General features: G+C 37.0%; 1 pseudogene; it reads left to right on the top strand.

The window, feature by feature from the left end:
- Positions 1 to 25,280, top strand: part of LOC127691143 (ubiquitin-associated protein 2-like) — a 149,930-nt pseudogene extending 124,650 nt beyond the window's left edge.
- Positions 25,281 to 25,311: the final 31 nt, after the last annotated feature.

The raw sequence follows: 25,311 nt of genomic DNA, 5'->3' as shown, positions 1-25,311 counted from the left end.
GGAACTCCTGTGTTAGCCATAATCTCCTCCACCTAGGGTGGAGTGCTCAGACCAACGTGAAGCCCATTGTTCTTCAAGGACCTGCAGTTTGCCAAGAAACACTAGCCACCAGCAGAGCAACTGAACTGATTCTGCTGGGGGAAGGGTTTTCCTCTGCCTGTATATTTGGAGTTCTCCATTAAACTTTGAGACCTTGAATAGCAGGTGTTGTCTTGGTCTCCATCTCTTTTTGCTGCCTTCCCATACATCCCCAACTTCCCTTCCAGGTAACCCGTTCGAGGTAACTGCCCAAAGTTACATATGTGCAATAATGATACCTTCTTATTCTGTGTGGCATGCAGCTTTCTTTGTATAAGCTAAAGAGACTGTACTTCCTAATCCTTCAAAGGCTATAAGGCTTGGGGACATAGTTAGTGACAGAGCCCTGCACTCACATGTTGTCTTAGTCAGGATTACTGTTGTTATGATGAATCACCAAGACCAAAATAAACCGAGGAGAAATTTTATTTGGCTATTTCTGTTCATCACTGGAAGTCGGGACCAGAGATGAAGCAGGGCAGGAACCATGGAGGTTGGAGCAGATGCAGAGGCCATGGAGGAGTGATTCTAGCTGGCCTGTTCCTCCTGGTTTATTCACACTGCTTTCTTGTTGAGAGCCCAGGAGCAGGACGGCCAGCCCAGAGATGGAAGCATCCAAAATGGGCTGGACCCTTCCACATCAATTAAGATGAAGGGAACACCTGGCAGTCAGGCCTTATGAAGGCATTTTGATTTTCAATTGAGATTTTCTCTTTTCAGATTGCTTTACCTTGGGTGAAATTGACATAAAGCTCGCCAAGACACATATGTAAGGGCCAAAATTCTATCTTAAGCATAATCAATCACAAGAAGAAGGAAATATAAAGCCAGAGACCATTCTGCAGTACATGTCAATACAAGCACATGCTAGTACAAGGTCCATACAATAACATGAAGTCTGATTAAAGGTGATCTCTGGAGAAATAGAGAAAAACTTAACAGCCTAGCAATAAAATGGAATCAGCAAAAAAGAAAAATATTCACAATACAGACTCTTCTAAATTAGAAAATGTATACATTTGAAAGTGTATAAAAATACGTAAAATAAAAAAAAAGAACAAAGCACAAGAAACCAATGCACACACATTCACAAGTAAGAAAAACAGATTGAAAAGACACATTCAGAAACCCTAATAAAATGGAGCTGGAGAGATGGCTCAGTGGTTAAGAACACTGACTATTCTTCCAGAGGTTCTGATTCAAATCCCAGCAACCACATGGTGGCTCACAACCATCTAGAATGAGATCTGATGCCCTCTTATGGTGTTTCTGAGGAGAGTGTCATTGTACTTACATACATAAAGGAAGTGTCTTAGTGAGGGTTTCTATTCCTGCACAAACATCATAACAAAGAAGCAAGTTAGGGGAGGAAAGGGTTTATTAAACTTACACTTCTGCATTGCTATTCATCACAAAAGGAAGTCAGGACTGGAATTCAAGCAGGTCAGGAAGCAGGAGCTGATGCAGAGGCTATGGAGAGATGTTTCTTACTGGCTTGCTTCCCCTGGCTTGCTGAGCCTGCTCTCTTATAGAACCCAAGAATGCCAGCCCAGAAATGGTACCACCCACAAGGGGCCCTCCTGCCTTGATCACTAATTGAGAAAATGCCCCACAGCTGGATCTCATGGAGGCACTTCCTCAGCTGAAGCTCCTTTCTCTGTGATAACTCCAGCCTGTGTCAAGTTGACACACAAAACCAGCCAGTACAGTAAGTAAATCTTAACCTTCAGTACAAGGAAGGAGCAGGGCCAGGGTGAGCAGGACCAGGGCAAGAAGAAAAAATATTAAAAAGAACCCATAATATATAAGTAAAAGATCTGTAATTAAAGATTTTATTGCAAAAAAATATTCTACAAAATTATGGAGAAATATTCCAAAAATCACAAATTTCAAAGATCACAATTTGGATACCAACTTCAATAATAGAGTTGTTTAGCTGCATGGACACATTACCCTTAGAAGGCAGTCCCTATACTCAAGGGATTCAAGACCAGGAAAATCACGCAGAGAGATGATTGTTGTGCATGCTGGAAAGCTTTGTTTTCAAACTTTGTGGTTTTCAGAACAGAGTGTGTAGTAAATATATCGTTTTGCTCTCTGATCTTTGAACACTAGATTGGCACACCTGCTAAAGAGATTTTTTTTTTGTATCTCTTTTCTCATTTTCTGCTTGTGCTTATGAAATCTAAGCCAAAAATAACTGCAACCTTGAACAAACGTTCTCACATAGCACTCTTTTTCATGCAAAGTGTCCAACAGCAAATCCCTGTAAAACAGAACTATATAATTAAGCACAATGCCAAGGCTTAAAATCTTTTCTTTAAAAAGAAACATCCTTTTATATTTTACCATTGAGGTCATATTCTTCCTTTAGAAATTCCACGTTAAGAAAGTATTTTTATTGGGCTTATGACTGTCATAGGTCCAAACTGTTTGATAGAATTCAGAATGGAATCCTCATGATGAAATAATGGAAAGGTAAAGTCCAGAAAGCAAGGAGGAGGAATGTCATGGGAGAGCGTCAGATGGAAGTCTGTAGTAATCAGAATGAATCTTATACATGTATCAAATTGTCATTGAAAAAATTCATTAGTCTTTTAAATACTTAAAACATTTATATGCTTAAAATAAAAATCCCCCGAAGTCACTGATAAGTGGATATTAGCCCAGAAGCTCTGAATACCCAAGACATAATTCACATATCAAATGATGCCCAGGAAGAAGGAAGGAGAAGGCCCTGGTCATGGAAAGGCTTGATGCAACAACATAGGTGATTACCAGGACAGAGAATTGGGAGGGGGTTGATTAGAGAATGGGTGGAGGGAAGAGGCTTTATGGAACTAATGGAGAGGGGGCAACTGGGAAAAGAGAAATCATTTGGAATGTAAACAAAGAATATAGAAAAAATTCCTATATTACATAAATCATATAAAATGCAGAAACAATAATAAAGGTTTTTAAGTGTATTTATTTCCTTTTAAATGGAATTATATCAATTCACATAATGTTTGTATATGCATATACACTGAAATTAATAATCTCGGCAGCATTCAGAAGTAAGACATCCATTTGTACTGCTTTAAATCTGTGACATGCTAATGTTTTAACTCTGAATTCTTAAAAGCTTAAAGAGATTGTTCATTTTCTATAAATGTATCCATCATTTTCTTATCTAAATATTGACTTTGATGTTGCAGACACATTAATAGAGTCAAACCACATACTTATCCCACAGACAGTTTAATAACTTCTTTACAATTTCTGTTTAGCATATCAAAATATGTTTTATACTCAAATGTCATTTAACTCAACAACTTCATGATTTTGGACATTATCAACAGAAAATAGCACAGCAGAATTTCCCTTGTGCTGCAGGTAGTTTTAATAAATTTTTTCACGCATGGATCTGTAGTGGATAACAACCAAAGTGTTGTCTTTCAACACTGCCAATTTTAAATTCCAGTTTTTAAAAAAAGTTATTGAAATCTGGAAGCCAGCACTCGCTTAAACTTTTAGTGGATTTTTGGGCGTTACAAATGCACATTTAATTAAGATTAGCCTATAGCCTTGCTTTAAACAATGTCTATTCTGGGGGAAAAAATCTTGCAGATCTTATGTTGTCTTCTTCAATGTTTTCTTTGTCACATAGACACAAACTACCCTGATGCCTGTAGTAATTATTAACGGTACAATGAAAGTGTTTATAGTAACCACTAACACTTATTTAGTAATTGTAACATTATAGAGACAGTTTTAAATACTTTGTGTGGATTATCTGAAAATTTACTCTGAACAAGTAATGTAAATTGTGTTAGGAAACAGAAGCACTTATTTAACTATATTAAGCAACATTTTAAATATTTAATAAAAGATGAAAAACAGCAGTGGAAACCCATGGTATGTTCATAACGATTTCCCCACTGAATCACTACAGTAAATACTTTTTGCTTAGTGTAAAACAAAGATTCCTAAAAATGATTTGATAAAATAAAGCATTATATATTAAATTAGATTTCTGTTCAGTGTTCTTACATATTTTCCTGATGATACTTGGATAAATGTCTGCTTCTCAGCTATCTCCTATTTATTGTGAAAGACAATTCAGAAAGAAAGTAGGAGCAGGAAGGCAGGAAGCTGGGAAGCAGGAAGCTGGAAAGCAGGAGGCAGAAAGCAGGAGGCAGGAAACAGGAGGCAGGAAGCAGGAAGCTGGGAAGCAGGAAACTGGGTAGCAGGAAGCAGGAAGCAGGAGGCTGGAAAGCGGGAGGCAGGAAGCAGGAAGCTGGGAAGCTCAGAAGCTGAGGGAAGCTGGGAAGCAGGAAGTTGGGAAACTGGGAAGCTGAGAAACTGGGAATATAGAGGAAGCTGGGGGAAGCTAGGAAACAGAAAGCAGGAAGCTGAGAAGTAGGGAAGCTGAGAAGCTGGAGGAAGCTGGGGGAAAATGAGGAAGATGGGGCAAACTGGAGGAAGCTGGGGTAAGCTGGAGGAAACTGGGATGCTGGGAATCTGGGGGAAGCTGAAAAGCAGGGAAACTGGGAAGCTGGGGGAAGCTAGGGGAAGTTGGGGGAAACTGGGAAGCTAGTCAACTGGCCTTTGAAAAGTTTTCCCCAGGACAGCAAGCATTGGAATCAGGAACTCACAGCAGCTGAAGATGCTGCAGTGGTTTTGCTTGTGTCCACCAGTCACTTATGAATGCAGGGAGGCGTAGGGGCCATAATTCTACTTCCCATTGCTGATAGAATTAGGAACAGAGACAATCATTTGCTTCCATTGTATACCAACCGATAAACACACCAGGATCTAGTACGGATTCTATAGCAAACAGATTACCTTGGATAAACTAAATGATTATCATGTGTCAGAAAAACGATAGGGTGGGATATAGAGTGGTTGATAGTCATGGCAAATAAAGAAGCAGGAAAGAGGTAAATCATACTATAGGATACACACTATAAAATTACTAAGTAATAAATTTCATCACAGCAATAAGCATAAAATATGAGTGATAACATAATCTAAACTATGGGCCTATTATAATGTATTAATTGGCATTAGACAAATACAGATTAATCAAATCATAGAAATAAAACTAGCATGCAAGAATTATTGTCTAAATTATAGAAATGTAGGACAATAGAAACTTTGTCAACAGTAAACCAAACTTGGCTAGACTTGTTTGTGCCAGTAAGAATATGTGTTTATGACTATAGCTTTATAGTTTTCTTAATGAACGTAATGCTCACCTTATGTAAAGGCAATCTGGCCTGGACAGGTGGTTCAGTGGCTAAGAGCACTGACTGCTCTCCTGAAGGTCCTGAGTTCAAATCCCAGCAACCACATGATGGCTCACAACAACCTGTAATGAGATCTGACGCCCTCTTCTGGTATGTCTGGTGTGTATGAAGTACAGTGTACTTACATATAATAATAAGTAAATCTTAAAAAAAAAAAAAAGGAATTCTACAGTTACCCAAGCTTAAATTATAAAGATAATATATTCTGTAACTTATCATCATATGCAAATTATGTGAAATTGTGAAACAAAAGCAAAAACAAAACAAAACAAAATGAAAAACAAAACATAGAACCTGTGAAATGTAGTATGTTGTTTCTACATAGGGATTTCAGAGTAAGTTGCTAGCTTCACATAAGCATTTGTTTCAAACTACCATATAGTGATATGGAAGTAAAAAATGGAGAGATTTGTACAATTTTCCAGCAACAAGACACTGAACTTTATGTTGCAATCACCTGCCTGCTTCTTTATCCTAGTGTGTAAAAGCTGAAGAGAGACCGAGGTCGTAAGAGCACTATCTACTCTTTCACAAGACCCAGAGTTATTTCCAGGTCTGACCTAGCAGCCAATAACCATCCATAACTTAATTGCTGAAAACTGAATGCCTTCTCTGGCCTCCTCGTCATTTCACACACAATGTTCAGATATACATACCAGCAAAACACTTGTACACATAACAGTAGACCAAAAAATCTTTAAAATAAATAAATATGTAATACTCTATCTTCTCGATTAGACCTAACACTTCTGAAATTCACTTAAACTGATTGCATTTCATGTTATCACTTCTCATGATAACAAGTTCTAAAATTAACAAAGAGAATGTTCTAAATGTTGTTACATTTGAATGTATCTATAAATAAATACTTTAAAATAAAACTTAGTAATTTACTAAATATATCAAACCAGATTTCTTCATCCAGAGCATATTGACCTACACAATGAATCGACAACTAACAATCCATATATTTCAAATGCAGTCCTCTACTTCAACCAACCAAACAAACAAACCTGAATAGATTGAATCATGGTTTAATCTACTTACCCCAGTTTGGAGAAAACTGGGCTAAACTCTTATAAAAAAAAAAAAAAGAGAGATTTTTAAATTCTCATTTAAGATATTCAGATATTAAAAAAGCATGCAAAGCTATTTTACAAAATATAATTAAAAGTCTGTTATGACTTTAATCTTTGGATCTCTATGGAAACATAGAATATACGAGTAAACATTCTCAGGAAATTAATCATTTCACCTGAAAAATCTGAAAATAAATTACATTGCACTATTGCAAACTGAAAATCTTACTTGCAAATGTAACTTCTTTTTATATGACTTTCCCAAGCTATATAACATCTTTCAGAAGATAATTTATTCTGCTCTTTATGTCAAGTGTAATAGAAACACAAAATACCTGCACATGAAAGCGATTCCTCATATTTTGACTCTCTAACCTTCATATCTAGTACTTCTTTGCAGAATCTAGTTTATAATGTAATTCCTATGATCCTAAAATTTATCCAACCACTGTCAGCAGGTATCTGCAGGTGTTTGCCCAGAGAAAGTTACTGACAGTTTTTTGCAACACAAAGTGCTTTCTTTGGCAGTGGAAATTAGCTACAAAACATAGCAGAACTGATATTCTAAGGTAATGATGGTTCACAAGCTGTGAATGCTTAATTATTTATTACAGGTCAGGTCAAGACCAAGTATTTTTCAGTCATATATTTCCCATAGAAGAAATAGTTATCAGATTTTAGTTTCTCTGAATCTTAGGTGTGTGGTGGAAGCACTTGAGCCATATGGTATGTCTTGTGGGCATTTAACTTCTGAGAGTTGGGAAGGCTGCTTTGTGAATACACTCATTGTTCTTTGATTGAGAGTTGCTGGAAAATCCCCCAGATGCAGCCTCTAGTCCTGCTGAGGCAATCTCCATTTGCATGAGAAGGAGGTCAGAAGATCATAGATTCCCAAGGTGGAGTAAATAAACTCTTTGCATAACGGTTTAACATGTATATATATATATACAGAGAGATATACATGGCAGAAAGGAGAATCAATAACAATTTTAATGTGTATAGTTTTCATTACATGAAAATTGACAACATGTCTCAGTATACTTATAGAGAAGAAATATTGACATAAATACGGAGAAGTAAAAATATCGACATAAATACTGTACCTTTCTAGGCTATAAGAAAATTTACTGAGCTCATGAAATCATGTTCTAAAATATTCATGGAATAGATTTGTACTATGATCCAGATTTTCATATGCTATGTATGGATGAGTAGATGTAATTCTTATTTTAATATTATTATTAATATTAATTATAAAGTATATATAATACTTTTATGATTTATACTTATTAAATGCAAATGAACATTAATAACTACTCAAATTCAAACAGAGCAAAAATATCCTAAATATCCTAATATAGACATTTCAGTAACGTTTTACATGTTTACATTTTGTGTGTGTGTGTGTGTTTGTGTGTGTGTGTGTATGTGTGTTTTCAGCACTTAACAGAGGCCAGGAAAAAAGCAGCAAAATGTGGCTCTTTATTTCTACCATGTCACCATGTAAATTCCAGAGAGTAGAATCAGGGAACTATCTTGAAGATAATCATCTTTGGAGCACACTCTCTTTAGAAACCAGCTGGCCATTCTAACCAGAGAACCAAATGGGCAATCTTGACTTTCCATCCCATCCTCCAATTCCACTTCCAGAGTTTTATTGTCAGCCCAGTAGTAGACTACATGCAGGGGCCTGTCTTCCTCTATTGCCTAGTAACTTAAAAGAAATTCAGGGCAAAACAAGCCTTACTCCCTCCTGTGGTCTCTGTCACATACCCATCATTCCAGCCCATCTGAATTCCTTTAAGTCAGTTCCCAATGCCTAGAAAGAAGATCTACCTGAGAGCCCAGTTGCCACAGTTTCAGGGACACAGAAGCACTCACTGCCTGGTATCTTACAGGCCCTATAAGCTCTGAAGATTCAGAGGAACCAACAGGGACCAAGTAATGGAAAACACACAAAAAAGGCAGGACCAGATTGTTGGGGTTTTGTGTAAGCTCCACCCCACACCTACCTGGCAATAGCCAGGTATGCCCTGCCCCAGAGATCTGGCCCACTATAAGAGGGGCTACTTGCCCCTCCTCTCTCTCTTTGCTCACCGCTCTCCCACATACTCTCACCTCTCTGCCCCTGGGGCTCTTCCCCCCTTCCAGGTGGTCATGGCCGGCCTCCTCTCTCTCTCTCTCTCTCTCTCTCTCTCTCTCTCTCTCTCTCTCTCTCTCTCTCTCTCTTTCTCTACCACTAACTCTCATCCCCTATTCTGAATAAACTCTATTCTATACCATGTCTGTGTGTGTGTGGTCCCTCAGGGGCAGAGGTGCCCAGGCAAGGGCCCGCCTGGACACCTTCCCCCACGCCGCCTAGCCACACTCACCTAACTCACCTATATTCTCACCTAACCCCTATACTCCCCCCTACTTCATCATCCTGCTGAATACTTCATCATCCTTCACAGACAGTAATACCTGGAAGTCCACTCACCTGAAACACAGATGCCCAGCTGACCATCCTAAAAATACTACCAATAACATCTAGAGCAACATGTCTCTCTTAGAGCCCACCAACCCCACTCTGAGACAGGCAATAGAGCTAGAACACATGACAAGGACTTCAAAATAGCTGTAATGAATATGTTCAAGACCCTTAAGGAGGATATGAGTAAATCCATCAATGAAATCTATGAAAACATAAGCAGTGGAAGGAAATGAAGAGTTCAAGGCATTAATTTGGAAGTATCATCAATAAATAAAACCCAAACTTGTACAAAATGGAAATGAAAACCTTAGGAATTTGAAAGAAACCTTAGAGTCAAGCTTCTTTACCAGAATACCAGAGATTGAAAAACAGAACCTGGCACATAAACGACATGGTAGAATAAGCAATTACATTAACCCCAAAGAATATTAAATTTAAAAACAAAAGATTCCTGGCTCAAAACATCCAGGAAACCTTGGAAACTATGAAAACAAAAACTTTCCAAATAATATAAATAAAGGAAGAGAAATTCAGGTCAAAGACACCAAAAAATATTTTCAACAAAATAATAGAGGAAAAAATTGCAAACTTACCGAAGGCGGTGACTATCAATGTACAAGAAACATATAACCAAATAGACAGGACCAGAGAAGAAATGCCCTGTGACATATAGTAATAAAAACACTAAATGTTCAGGATAAAGTGTTAAAACACTGAAGTGTTTTTAACTAGAGTATTAAAAACTGAAAAAGGAAGGTGGGGGTGGGGAAAGGGCAACCAAGTACCATATAAACATATAATTATCCTTAATCGTTTTTACAACCTAGTTGTTATTCTTCTCTTGGTCTGCCCTCTGACAGCTTCTCATCCCATTCCTCCTCTGCCATATCCAAGAGGATGTCCCACCCTCCAACCACACCAGCCCTCTCCACTCCCTGGTGCTTCAAGTCTCTGGAGGAGGATTAGGTGCTTCTCTCACTGAGGCAGACAGGCAGCTTGCTGCTATATATGTGTCACGGGTACCTCATATCAGTTGGTATATGCTGTCTAGCTGGTGGCCCAGTATCTGAGAGATCTCAGGGGTCCTGTTTAGTTGAGACTTCTGGTAGCCCTCGTCCTCAGCCTTTTCAATCTGTTCCTAATTCAACCACAGGGGTCCCTGGCTTCTATCTATTGGTTGGGTGTAAGCTGAGCCTGACTTATTCAGCTCTTTGCTGGACCTCTAGAAGGGCAGCCTCCCATATGCACACACAACACAGCATCCAATAAAAGTCATAAGCTAACAGATCTGATACACAAGCAGGATCTAACATTTTGTTGCATATAAGAAAGAGAACTCAACAACAAAGGCAAACACTACCTCAGAGTACAAGGCTGGGAAAAAGTCTTCCAAGCAAATGGCCCCAAGAATCAAGCTGGAGTTGCTATCCTAACATCCACTAAAACAGACTTTCAACCAAAAGTTATCAAGTCAGATCAGGAAGGATACTTCATATTCATCAAAGGAAAAAAAAAAAAACAGCAAGAGAAAGTCTTAATTCTGAACATCTATGTCCCAAATGCAAGAGCACTGACATTCATTAAAGAAACTTTACTAAAGCTCAAAACACACATTGAAACACACACAATAATAGTAGGGATGCCAATAATATGCCATTTTTAATGGTGAGTCTAAAAGACAGAAGAGATTAGACAGAAGTTCTACAGAGTTTTCAAAGACCACTGATGCCAGTCTAGACTATTATACCCACAGAAACTTTAAAGCACAGTAGATGAAGAAAGAAAGACCTTGCAGCTCTATAGAACACAAAGAAAGAAAACTTCAACCATAAGGAGTTGACCACACCCAGGAAAACACAATGAGTAAAATAAAAACCAGGGCAGCATATAAAATAAGAGAAAAAATACACACTGCAACAACAAAATAATGGTAATCAACTCATACTGTTAATTGATGGCTTTCAACAGTCAATGGTTTCAATTTTTTTATAAAATAATCAACAGACTTGACATGAAAATGGGACTCAGATTCTGCTACAACCAAGAAATATACCTGAACATCAAGGACAGACATCAACTCAGGATAAAATGATGAAAAATAGATATTCAAATTGATTGAGCCAAGGAAATAACATGAATATCTGACATAAGACACTTCAATTCAAAATTAATCAGAAGAAATAGGGAAGAACACTACTTATATATATCCCTCAAGGAAAAAAATCTGCTGAGGAAACTGCAATTCAAAAACATCTGTGCATCAAAAACAAGGGTACCAAACTTCATGAAAGAAACATTACTGCAGCTTAAATTGCACATTGACCCTCACACAGTGATAGTGGGTGACTTCAGTGCCCTACTCTAGCCAATAAACAGGTCATCTCAACAAAAACTAAATGGTAGGCAGTAGCTAGTTAAGTAATGTCATAAACCAAATAAACTTAGCAGGTATTTACTGAAGATTTCACACAAACACAAAAGAATATACTTTCTTCTCAGTTCCTCATGCATCGCTCTCCACAACTGGTCATGTATTTGGACACGAAGTATCAACAGGTATAAAGAGAATGAAATAACAATACCCTGCATTCTATATCTGGCCACCATGAGTAGATCTGGATTTCAACAGTGAAGGCAACTGAAAGCTAACAAACATAGTGAAACTAAACAACTCCCTATCTGACCAATGAAAAATGAATCAAAACAGAAATTGAGAATGAAATACAAGGCTTTCTAGAAATTAATGAAAATGAAAACACACCATACCTAAATATACAGAACACAAGCAAGGTGATTTTCAGAGGCAAGATCATAGCACTAAATGACAGCATTAAAGAGAGAGAGAGAGAGAGAGAGAGAAAGAGAGAGAGAGAGAGAGAGAGAGAGAGAGAGAGAGAGAGAGAGAGAGAGAGAGAGAGAGATTATATCAGGAACTTAATGGCATGACTGGAAGCTTTAGAATGAAAAGAGAAATTCACACCGAAAAGGAGATGACAAAGAATAATCAAACAAGGAGCAGAAATAAAATGGAAACAGCGACAATACAAAGAATCAATGAAGCAAAGAGTTGCTCTTTGAGGAAATCAGTAGGATTAATAAAACTTAGCAATTTTAACTAAAAGTAGAGGAGTGAAGTACAAAATAATAAAATTCGAGATGAAAGAGGGGAAATAACAAGAGACTCAGGAAATCTAGATAATCATAAAGACATGTTGTTAAAAACCTGTACTCAATCCACCATGCTGGAAATTCACCACACTGGAAAGTCTAAAAGAAATGAATAAGTTTCTTGATTTATATCACCCACCAAGTTTAAACTAAGATCAGATAAGCAATTTAAACTGACTTATAATCCCTAGAGCCAGAGCAGTGATAATTAAAAACTCCAAAACGAAAGAAGCTAAGGGCCATATGGCTTAGCTAAGAGTTCTACCAGACTTTCAAAGACGAGGTTACACCAATACTCTTAAAATTATTCAAAAAATGGAAACAGAAAAAACATTCCCAATTCTTTCTATAACATAGTTGCACTGATACCTAAACCACAGGAAGATCTAAAAAAAAAAAAATAAAGAGAATTGTAGAAAAATTTCCCTTAGAAACAGAGAAATTCTCTAGAGGCTTAGATTTTTCAATAACTACATTAGTCATGGTTCTTTAACATTACAACCTCCCTTCAAGCCCACCACCCACCAGAGGGAGGGGGAAGGAAAAGCTAATATGAAACAGAGGTTGGGATCTGCTTAGAAATGATTCTTTGGGGTGATGCCAATCTTTGTTTTCAGCAGTCCGGTCCACTAGGCAAATGACAAACACGAATCAGTAGCAGACACTTGATCCACAAGAAAGCACAAGGCTCCACTGATAAGTGAAAAGTACAAGTCAAACAAATGCAAGAGTGTTATCAGCAAAGTCCAGCGTCATCAAAACTCCACGAAAACTAGAAAAGAGTTGCAAGTCAATCCAACACAAGAGTTTTGCTCACTCTCAGTTGGACTAAACTATTCTTTTGCCAGACATCCCATGTCCTTTTCACCAGCAGCATCCAGAAAACCACGATATATCTCTTTTCAGCAAAACATCTCCTTTATGTGTCTGCTTCAGCAAAATATCCTCTCACAGGACAGCTTCCAGAAAAAAATATCACATGACCCAACTGAGTCTCCAACAAAAACAGAAATTTCCACTTCAAATCTCAATACATATTGCAAACAGTATCAAAGAACGTAACTACAGGTCACCCATCATTCTTAAGTCAGCTTGATTCCAGAGACTCAGGGATGATTAAACAAAAATAAATAAAGACATCTACCTTACTAACAGAATGAAGAATGTCATTAAATTAATGAAGCCATTTCATTAAAGGCAGATAAGGCTTTCGATGAAATCCAACACTGCTTCATGGTAACAGTCATGTATAGATTAACCATAGAAAGGGCATAACTCACTATGATGAAGGTAGTATACCTCAAGCCCATAGCCAAAATCAGTTTAAATGAAAAGAAACTTAACCATGACAAAATTGCCAACTATTTTCAGATCCATTTACAACAGACAATACTTGAAGGTTTAGATAGAGGAATAATACAATTGAAAGGGGCGAAGGGAATGCAAGCAGGAAGTAAATAATTCAAAGTATCTTAATGAACAGATGATTTGATTGAGTACAAAACTGTCCCTAAATATTCCACCAGGAAATTTTTATGTCTGAAAAAACAGACTTTCAGTAAAGTAGCAGGATACAATTAATACACAAAATTAGCAGCCCCCTTTATACAAATGACAAATTGACTGAAAAGGTAATATGAGAAACAACACCATTAACAATGCCTGGAAAAGAGATTGGAGAGATTGCTCAGCAGACAAGAGTAGCGTCTGCTCTTTCAGTGGTCTTGATTTCAATTCCCAGCAACCACATGTGGCTCACAAACATCTATCTTGGTATCCTCTTCAACAAAAATAAGCAGACAAACAACAAAACAAACAGAAAGAAACCCATCAAAACATCCTGAGGTGACTCTAAACAAGCTAGTGAAAGACTAGTGTGATAAAGATGTTAAAAACCTAAAGAAAGAAATTGAAGATAATATCAGAAGATGAAAGAATCTCCTGTGCTCACAGATGGTGGTAGGATTGATAAAGTAAAAATTTCAATCCTTCCAAAAGCAATTTACAGAATCAACGCAACTCTTGTGAAAGTTCCAACACAATTCATTCCAGACCTTCACAAAAATTTTCAGCTTCATACTGAAACAGACACTCACAAAACAAGATATGTAAAACGTAAGAAGAAATGCATTTATTATTTTACTTATTTATGTGTATTATACAAATTCATTTATCTATATAATAATGAAAGAATTATTTGAGCTATCACCATTCCCAATCTCAAGTTGAACTATAAAACTGCAATAATATACTCCAAATGGATCAAAGACTTCAACATAATATCCACTGAATCTGATAGAAGTTGGGAATAGTCTCAAATTCATTAGAAGCAGAAAGGTCTTTCTAGACAAAATGACAATTTTACAGGGACTGAGAACAATAATTAACAAACTGGAGTCAATAAAGCTGAAAACCTTCTATATGGCAGAGCTTACCATCATTTGGACAAAGTGCTAGGCAACAAAATGAAAAAAATGCACTACCAATTATGCATCCAATAAATAGTTAATATTTAACATACATAAAGAACAACAAAACAAAACCAGTTATCACAAAAAACTTAAAAATGTAAAGCAGTCTAAAACAGATAAATTTTTCATTAGCTTTTTATCATAATTCCAAAAGAAGTTTCGCAAGTGGCTGAAAAGCACCTAAAGACATGTTCAGTATTTTCTATAATCACCGAAATGAACATTAAAACTTCTTGGAGATTTCATTTTGTACCTATCAGAAGGAGCCATCGATAAACCATATGTCAGCTCATGCTGAGAAGAATGTAGAGTAAGAACACTCATGCTTCTATGGTGGGATTGCTAACTTGTGCAGCCACTACGGAATTCAGTGTGCTGATTCGTCACAGAACAGAGACTAGCTTTACTTCGTGGTCCAACTTGACTAGAATTAAGCATAAACCTAAAAACTCTATGTCCAACTGCAAAGGCATTCACTCAACTATGTTCGTCATTGCGCTCTTCGTAATAGCAAGTATTTTATCAACAGAGGGCTGAATAAAACGGGGTACAATGAACTACTACGCACCTGTTTTAAAAACATTTTATTCACAGGTGAATGAATTTAAGTAGATAAAACAAAACAGCCTAATATGTTAGGCATGTGTTTACATGGGGATGTTAGCAGTTACATCTTTGATTAGGTTATATTCCATATAGCCACAGTAGTTAAGTATTGAGCTATGTACTTGGCGATTGTTGGGTCTCCTTAGGAACAGGAAATGCAATGCTTAGTTATGGATGGACTGGGTAGGGGAGAGCTGTAACAGGAGGATCAAATAGGGAGAGTGGATGAAGCAGGGAATGTGGGGAAATTCATAAAACTGAGGGCCATTTGAGGGACCCTGTGGAAACATAATACAGTGCAGTATATATATAAACAAACATATATTTGATTTTGACCACATATATATCAAATGTGATCTAAATCAAATCGCCAAATAGCAGGAGACAAAGCCCTGATCGGGTACCTCTCACGACCAAGTAAGGTATCTCTCTACAAGAATCAGTTACATATATTTGAGTTGCTGTCCAAAAGAGTCTGATGGGAACCTCTAACAATCTGGACTATTGCCAATGGCTACTGCTTCTTCTTCACAAACAAATGGTAAAGACTTATTGCTGAACACAACGCCTATACAATTCACTGAAGATGTAGGCGCCCACTCAGCGCCTACCCAGAGCCTCCATACCAGCTAAATGGTGTTCATAGCACTGAAAGATCCTCTGCACACTATCAAAGGAGAAAAGTAAACAACAACTCAACAAATCCTCAGTCTTGTTCCCTTGTTGCAAGAAGTACTTGTAGATATTGGCACAAAGTTTATGTGTATAACTGACCAATATCCAATTGGATATAGGTCCCATAAGATGGCACCCACCCTTAACAGTGATTGTGTAGCCTAGAACCTGAAACTAGATTAGTCAGGTTCCTGGCCATCAACAAAATACTACTATTATGCTGACATGGAGGTGGAGGTGGACGTGGACATGGATGTAGACATAGGCATAGGCATAGATATAAAGCAGCATAATCTATTGACATACATACATATATGTGTGTGTGTGTGTGTGTGTGTATTTTAATAAAATAACTTTTAAGGACACTTTGCTGTATTTATCCATCAGTGTCTTGCTCAGCCATCCATTATTTCTGTAGCAAATAGGAACAAATAACAAAACCCACATTTGGACACTGTACAGAGAAGGAGAGACCTTGGAGCAATCAGTACTCATTGGAAGCATCCTTCAGATCCATCCCCTCTAGGGAATTTTGAGAAGAGGAGAAAGAAAAATTCCTAGAAAGAATTGAGGATACAAAGGATTGAAGTCCTTCTGTACACAGAAAGATAGAAGCACTCATGAACTCAGAGAGAGTGTGGCAGTGGCCACAGGACATGCACAAGTCTAAGCTGCATGGTGTTAGATCATGGAGATGCGGACACCAGCAGCCCCATTCGTAGCATAAAACCGGTTTCCAATCTATGATTAACTCTCAAACCAAATACTACTTTTGTCCAAAACACTCTCAGTGAGTATACAAACCACTCTTCAGGGCAAGCCTCATGCTCAGAAGTAGATGGCCAACACCAAATGAACACAATGTCATATCAGAGGTACTTTGTCTCATAATGTTTCTTTAAGGCATTATCATTATTATTATTATTATTATTATTATAAATTATTTTGCCTTACAGATCTTTGTATATATATATATATATATATATATATATATATATATATATATATATATATATATATATATTAAGGTTTCCCATTTGTGGATTTCTATTTCTATTTCTATATGTGTAAATGTGCATGTCATTGCATCTATTTTTTTCATGTGCTTTTAATAGGTTTCTTTTTCTTCTAATTGTTTAGTCCTATTTCATTCTTCTGTATTTTATTTCACTTTATCATCCTCATATTTGCATGTTAGTGAAAGGAAGAAAGAAACCGTGCCAATTTGAGTTTGTGAGTAAATCGGGAGAATTAGAAGGGAGTTGGGATAAGTGAAACCATAATCAAAATGACTTGTATGTATGTACACACACACACACACACACACACACACAAACACAGTTCTATTTTAGTTTTAAAAAAATAGTTTGTTTGACCACTGTGCCTCCTCATAGACTTTCTGAAGAAATCTGTTATTTCATGATAAATAATACTGTCTGCATTCAAACAAGTTTTGCTATAGTCATTCTATATACTTGAGTCACCATAATAATAATTTTGCTAGCAATAAAAATGTTCCTTAATGACTGAATTATATCAGCATGCATGATACTTTATACATTTATTATCAGTTTAATTGATAGTTTAACTATCACAACACTCCCAAGAGCAATTTTTACATTATAACTTGGAATATACTTTCTGCTCCTTTTTTGTTTTTTTTTACTCTATTTATTTATTTTTTATTTTCTATATTCTTTGTTTACATTCCAAATGATTTCCCCTTTCTCAGTTCCCCCCTCCCTATATGTCACTTAAGCCTTCTTCTCTCCACCCATTCTCCAATCACCTCCCTCCTTTTTCTCAAATAGGTTATAGGAGATATTCAAAAAATTTGAAATAATGTACATAAATACTAATTACACACACACACACACAAATACACATTTATTTTTCTATCAACTTTGGTGGAAGTCTCAAGTATCCATTTGTAAACCATCAAGTTAAAAGTGAGACAGATAGGAATTATGAGTCCTTGTAATTCATAAAAATGTCTAAAATCTACCCTCCTCAATGTGCTTTTTGTGAACTATATAAAATTATTTCCTTGAAATTCAGGTTTTTATCATCTTGTTGGTTTGAATGGCAATTCCCCTCACAGGCACATATGTTTGAATATTTAATTTTTCATTGGCGGAAGTATTAAGATGTGTGTCTGAAGGAAAGGCCATCCAGAGACTGCCCCACCTAGGCATCCATCCCATCTCTCTGCAGACGCCAAACCAGACACTATTGCTGATACCAAGAAGAGCTTGCTGACAGAAGCCTAGTATAGCTATGCCCTGAGAGGCTCTGCCAGACCCTGACCAATACAGATGTGGATGCATGCAGCCAAACTTTGCACTGAGAGTGGGGACCTCAATGGAGGAGTTCGGACAAGGACTGAAAGAGCTGAAGGGCTTTGCAACCCCATAGGAAGAACAATAAAATCAACCAACCAGATCCCCCAAATCCCCAGGGAGTAAACCGCCAACCAAAGAGTACTCATGGGGGGACCCATGGCTCCAGCTGCATATGTAGCAGAGGATGGCCTTGTTGGACATCAATAGGAAGGGAGTCTCTTGGTCCTGTGGAGGCTTGATGCCCCAGTGTAGGAGAATGCTAGGGCAGGGAGGCAGGAGTGGGTGGGCAGGTAGGGGAGCAACCTCATTGAGGCAGGGGGTGGGGGAGGGGAAATGAGAAAGGGGGTAACAATTGAAATGTAAATAAATAAAATAACCAATACAACACATGGAAACAAAAGGACGTGTGTCCTTGATGGAGAAGATACCTCAGTGAGGGTAGGCTTTGAGGTTGCTAAAGGCATACACCACTCCTGTTCTGCTTTCTTTGCTCTTGGCTTGTGTGTGAAGATGCGAGCTCTCAGCTGCCCCAGCGTATTCCATCATGAAATGGAAGCACAAGATCTACCACAGTCTTACTTTTATATGTTGCCTTGTTCCTGGTATTTTATCACAGCAACAGAAAAACACCTAAGATATTATCTGTAAGCGAAACTATTTCATTAAATCATTGGAATAGTTAGATGGGAAGAAAGACAATCTAAATTAAAAAACCATCCTAGACTATGAGTTCATGTATATGTGCCATAACTTGTTTACCTTTAATCTTGAATATTCAAACAATGGAAGCTCTCTACTCGTGCTTACATGTGGGTGGAAAATCACATTATACGTCAGAAAAGAGCATCGCATAGATTCTTGTTAACATTTACCACCTTTTTGCTAAAAACTAGATTATTCAGATTACTTCAAAGTGCTATTATATCGATGTTCCAATTAAACATTTTTAATTATAATAGTACCCATAGTGACTGAAAATGTTCTGCAATCCTCCATGCAAATAAAGCAATGAATAACCAGACCCCAATGTGATGCCTGGAAGCAACATTGAGTCACATGGTATAATATCCATTTCACTTTGGCATGAATCAACCTACATACATAAGAGTATTTGTACAAAACATAAACACAGTATGTGTTGTACCAATTATAGAAAAAGGGATTGTGAATCTCATAGCAATACAGATATACGGGAGAAGTAGGAAGGGAAGATGGAAGTGTGGTGGTGATGATGGATGTAGGATATGAACATTTAAAATTCTCATAATATTTAAATTACAAATCACTCAGAATAAAATTCTTGCAAATTCTGTATACACAGCAGCCATTTCATAGACAGTGCAGTAATTAAGATGCATATTGGCTGCAAAATTAAACTTCAATCACATGTTGATGCTTTACATCAGAATAGACTATTTTTTCCATTGAGATATGTGATAATAAGTGAACATTGTAGTATGTTATAAGATGTTATTGACACTGACTATGAATTCTGCGTCACTACAAAAGTTTGGTAGATTGAAGATGTGATGTATCAATGTCAGAAATTACATTATGTCATTTTATGGAAAATTTGAGCTGTGAAATCTATTATTACAATAGTTAATTATTCATGAAGGTAGCCTAGAATAAAACATATCTTCTAGTTTCATCCATTTGTCTGCAAATTTCATGATGTTACTTTTTTTTAAGAAGCAGAGTAACATTCCATTTTGTATATGTACCACAGTTTCTTTATCCATTCTATGGATAGGGTACATCTTGGATCTGCAAAAGAAGGAGGTGGGGGAAAGGGTGCAAAAACTGCAGTCAGGGTATAATATGTGAGAGAAGAATAAAGAAAAAACCTTTTAATATATAACAAAATCTAGTGATTTTAATGATAAATTTAATGATTACATTTCCTAAGAACATGGCTTTGTACTAATTATTATATATAAAATTATGTGATCCTCATATAGTTTTTTGAGAGAAAGAACAATTAACAGAGTTTTCACAAATAAAAATGTGCAATTCAGGCACCCAGAATAGGGGAGTTTGGGGCATGTGAAAAGTTTCTTCCCTTATTCTTTATTCATGTCCTTTATTTTCAGTCTTGCTGTTATTTACTCATTTATTTTTAATTGCATATTTTACTTCTGAGATTATAATGCATAGGTAAAGGCCTAGTTCCCAGGTTGTTAGATGGACTAGCACTACAAAACAGTGCATTACTGTTTGGGAAAAGACCATCACTTTGAGAGAATAAAGAGACTTTGGAAGTATCATTGAACGGAGCTTTCTAATTAACAGAGTTAGTCACAGTATATCAAAACAGATCCTCAGATATAAAAAAATTCTGAAATTTTCATGACAAAGCTCAGTTTTAGAGAAACTGTTGTTTTTGTATTGAAAAAAAAAGAGCATGGGCAAATTAGACAGAAGATGATACTCGTTAGGACTGTCTCTCTAAACACGACAAGAGGTAAGTAGGAGTAAGAAGCTGTGTTGTCCATTGGAATAGTCACTCTTCTAGCAAAGAGACATAAAACCCCAAACTAGCTGTGTGGCAGAACAGGTTGCCTTCCAGTGATACGCTCCTGTTTGAGGGCTAGAACAAGCCAGATGGCTGCAGCCTTTGTTCTAGCTGAGTCTGGGGAGAGCTTATACATTTAAATATGATGCCAATGCTGATTGCTCTCATCCCCAGGTAGATAACAGGAAAGAGGATAAACACCCTAAAAATTACAGGTTTATTCACTCCTCTGCCCTACAGAATAATGCCGATCTTCCCCTTCACATCCAAAGCAATGTGATGGAACAAATGTTCTGGTTTCGCAGGATGTTGCTTGGTACCCGCGCAGGATGTTGCCGGGTACTCAGCACAAGGGAAACTAGAACCTGTTAGTTGGTATTCTGTTAGTCGATGTTGGCAGCCAGAAACAAAAGCCACAAGTAAGAGCTGCTGGGATAAATAAATATGTTAACTCATTAATTTACACTCATCTTGAAAAAAATCCAGAATCTGCAGTAAGCAATGTTATTATTTGTGAACAACACGAAATATGTTTCAGAACTTTTGGCCGGAGATTCATTTTGAGACTTTAGTTGCCAGTCTTCATGAGAATTCTCTCCATTACTTCAAATAATGTGACTTCTCAGGTACATATTGATCTTTAAATTTCATTTTATAAATGTGCATATAAATTGAAATTTTATGTAGTAAAACCTAAAGTGTATATTAAATACAAAAGCAGCAATCTCTGTTCTTAAAAGGAGTTCGTGTCTTCTCCAGAAATAATAGCCATTACTGGATTGGTGCATGTATATCTTTCAAGACTAAACCCATTCGTTTCCCTCTGTCCTTCCCTGTTGCTCTCCCTCTCTATTTCCCTCTGTCTGTCCTTCCTCCACGCTTTTCTTTATGGAAAAACATTGGATGCTATACTGGCATACAGTACAAATAATGGCAAAGATATATTCCTTTACACATTCGTATTCAAGGTAGCCTAGTACTTCTAAGCATAGATGAATGCTAACTAGTTTTGTATTGAAATTGTTCTTAGCAATGTTCCAGTGTAACAACCTACTGCAAAGATTGCCCTGCAATATCAAACTGTAATTTTCACTTTGTTACTACATTTATACATTTTTTATTTTGATAGACTTTTTTTTCTGAAAAAGTGATTGTTCAAAGGATAAATGTATCTTTATCTTTGGCCTATAATATACCTGTCTTTCAAAGAAGATGCATATGACATACACAATAGAATTATCTAACATATGCAGTGTTGTAGAGTATGTTTACAATGATGAATGTAAAGGAATGAAAAAACTTGTTTTATAATAAGTTCATATATATATGGAGTTTGCAAATATAACAGTGTGTATATTTGCTTTAATTCCAAGCATACTAGATAAAAACATACACTTTGGATTATTTTTCTAATTGCATCAATGCAACAACTAACATGACTCACTTTTCTCAATACAAAGGAGTGTTTATTATCTTCTTTTAGAGGTCGAAATTGGTTTAATTTTGGCATCACAACCTTATGAAATAAATGTATTTTAACTCAGATGTGAAATGTGTCATAGAAAATTCCTGTTCATTACTGTCACAAAAGCAGCACTAGATCTAATTTGGGGAAATCTAGCTTTATTGTCCCTACTCGTGACCCACGATCTAACAAAAACTAATGAAAGTCCTAATAGCCTTAGATTTCGGTGACATTGATCAATGCTCAGAACATCTCACTGCTATTACTGAAGAATTTTCTCATAATTCTTGTTGGGTAGCATCACAAGTTTCTGTAATTTTTGTCTAAATGCTTTGATATGCAGAAGATAAAACAACAAAGTGATAAAAGCAGTACTTTAACAATTACACTTATTGTAAGAATTTCCCCCAACACATTCATAGATCACCAATAGTAATAAATCCAATAGTACAATAAAACATTTTAAGTCATGGAAAATATGTACTCCACGTCAAGGCAGAAGACGCTATTTTAATGTGAGTTTAAAGTTTATTGTGCTGTTACCAAATCATACATCTATGTGTGGCATGTACTCCTGACAGATTCTACTTCATGGCTTTATCCTATTTCCATAAGCATTTGGACAAGTGTCTTTACCTTTATAGACCCAAATTTGCTAAACAGTATTGAATATATTATTAAAAACCTTAATTTTTAGAAAAATTATTTGATCATTAATTTCATTTTTCAGTATCCAGATGTTTTTAAATAGTCGATAAATGTTTACTTAAGTGTTGTGCATGCATACATATCATATTACTGTTGATCAGTAGAAATAAAACAAATATATTTGATCATGTGAATGAAAGTCTTGGTTTTAATTTCATCTGTGTATTATCCATTTCTACATTTCCTTGAAAATAGCCAACAGTCAAAGCAAGTAGTAGTCTATGTATTAAAAAACTGAAGCTCTTCTTTACTCCTGTGCTGGGTTTCCTACTGTAGTCTATTCTAGTCTCTGTCACAGGATTTCTCAAAATTCCCTTCCCAGCAGAGCAGTTTGTAGGGACACCTAGTGGTGACAGTGACTGAACTCCTGTGGCAATGCTGAAAGCTTTCAGTTACCCATTTGATCCACACAAGAGACTCTGGAACATGGGTATAAATGCCTCATGCAAAATTGTTGGGGGTTTGACAAAATTTGTTTTAAACAGAGTACCATTTAGAATAAAACAATGCAAAATAGAACCTAAAATCCTGTTTTTATTGAATGGGGTTATGAGGGTGTCACACACTAATACTCTAAAGCAGATATCCTGAGATTTCAGCCTAATAACTGAGATGATCCACAACCTATCAGAAACTATACTGCCTTAGTAATCATTACAAATTAGATTGCTGAAAGGACTCAGTATTTTCATACTGAAGGTTTATGGCTATGACTAACATTAATCTGTAAAATTATCCACAATTTTAAAACATAAAGTTGATTTTTCACATTAAAATAAAATCCATACATCATTATGTCAGATTATAGGATAAATAACTCAATAAAGAGCTAGCAAGTATTACTTTTAAATGATTTTTTTTATATATGCCTGAGCCAAGTAGCTGCTATTTCTATGCTAGAATATGCTAACTTAATAGTGTTCTAAGATTTTCATCAACTGACATCACAGATTACGTCAGTCCTTTCTCCCTCGCAGAGCACCCAAACTTACATGAAATAAACAAAAACTGCTTCAAAAAGTGTTTAAGGCTTAGCTAATATATATATACTCGCCATATTTAAGTAGAAGAAATGTTAAAATCATTACAAATATCAAAATATTGAAATAGTTTCACTACCTCTAAATGATAAGCCCTTAAAATTGAACATAGATAGATGCTGTGAAGATCTGTTTATAGACAAATATGTAAGTACTACCTCTGGGATCTATTAATATCAATCACGTTTAATCAGATTATAACCACCATAATTTCCCATCAATGAAAACTGAGAGAATTCTCTTTATGTTTTAAACACAATTTCAGAATAGCAAAAGTAAAATGCACTTGCATGGCAAAACTGGCCTTCTGAGCTAGCATGAAGCTAATGAGCAGCCGGCTCTGGGCCACTAACTCCAAACAATTTTCCTTTGCTCCCTGTGAAGACTGCAGGCCTAAAATTCTTAAAACGTAAAACACATCCTATGAATATACAGGCCTCCTTTAGGGGAGGCAGGTGTCTGGTTTCCTGGTATAAGCCAGTCATACTTACTATAGAGGTGATCAGCACTTCAGCAGGTGACTCCTCAAGTAAATTGTCAACAGACACTGCCTCTCTTTCGGTTCTTTCCAGATTTCTAGTTCGCTTAGTGTATTCACTTTCTCTCTGCTCAACCTCTCCGACATACTTAGAAAAAGTGATTCTTAAAAAAAAAAAAGACAAAAAGGTAAAAATAACACTCTTTAAAGCTAGGGCGAGCCACACCTCCAGGGTCCTTTACTGGAGACAACTCACACAGCCACACAGACTCTTCCAAAGGGCAGAAGCATCTGGGCAAACGGCTACCGGTAAGATCATCTGTCCCTGATCGCCACCAAGCCTAACACTGTCAGGGTTATTTCCAGTCCTTCCTTTCCAAGAAGACGACTGCACACTCCTACGCTCCAGTTGCGCACATGGTCCAAGACTCCTCTGTCTCCACGAATGTGACATCTAAGGGGGTTCTGGCTCTGCCTCCAGAGCCCAGGGACGCCTTCGCTCTCGGCTGCCATCTACCGGCCACTGGGCGCCTGCTTCGCCCCGGGCCCATCATGTCTGCTGCAGCTTGGCTCGCACCAGCAGCGCGACAATAAACAAGTGCCGCGGACCGGGCCCTGCACCCGCTACCCAGCAGATGTGACTGCCTTCTCAGATCCCATGAGAGAAGACGTGACTTTTCCTGAGTTTCTTTCCTTTTTTCTTTTTCCTTTTTTTTTTTTTTTTTAGAACGTCCAAGCTGCCAGGACATGCCACAGGCGTAGAGTCACGCTGCTCCTACCCCCTTGGACCCCTTAAAGGATGTCGGAGATAAAGAGTTGCAAATAATGAGGATCGTGCGCCGCATCTGGGGAGGGATAGCAAAAATCCGCTGCAAACCCCGGGAGCGGTGAAACCGCCAAGAGGATGCAGGAGCCTTTCAAA

This window comes from Apodemus sylvaticus, chromosome 8 (genome assembly GCF_947179515.1).
Source record: "Apodemus sylvaticus chromosome 8, mApoSyl1.1, whole genome shotgun sequence".
Taxonomy (NCBI): Eukaryota; Metazoa; Chordata; class Mammalia; order Rodentia; family Muridae; genus Apodemus; species Apodemus sylvaticus.
Note: the sequence above shows the minus strand (reverse complement) of the source record. Positions and strands in the feature narration are given on the sequence as shown.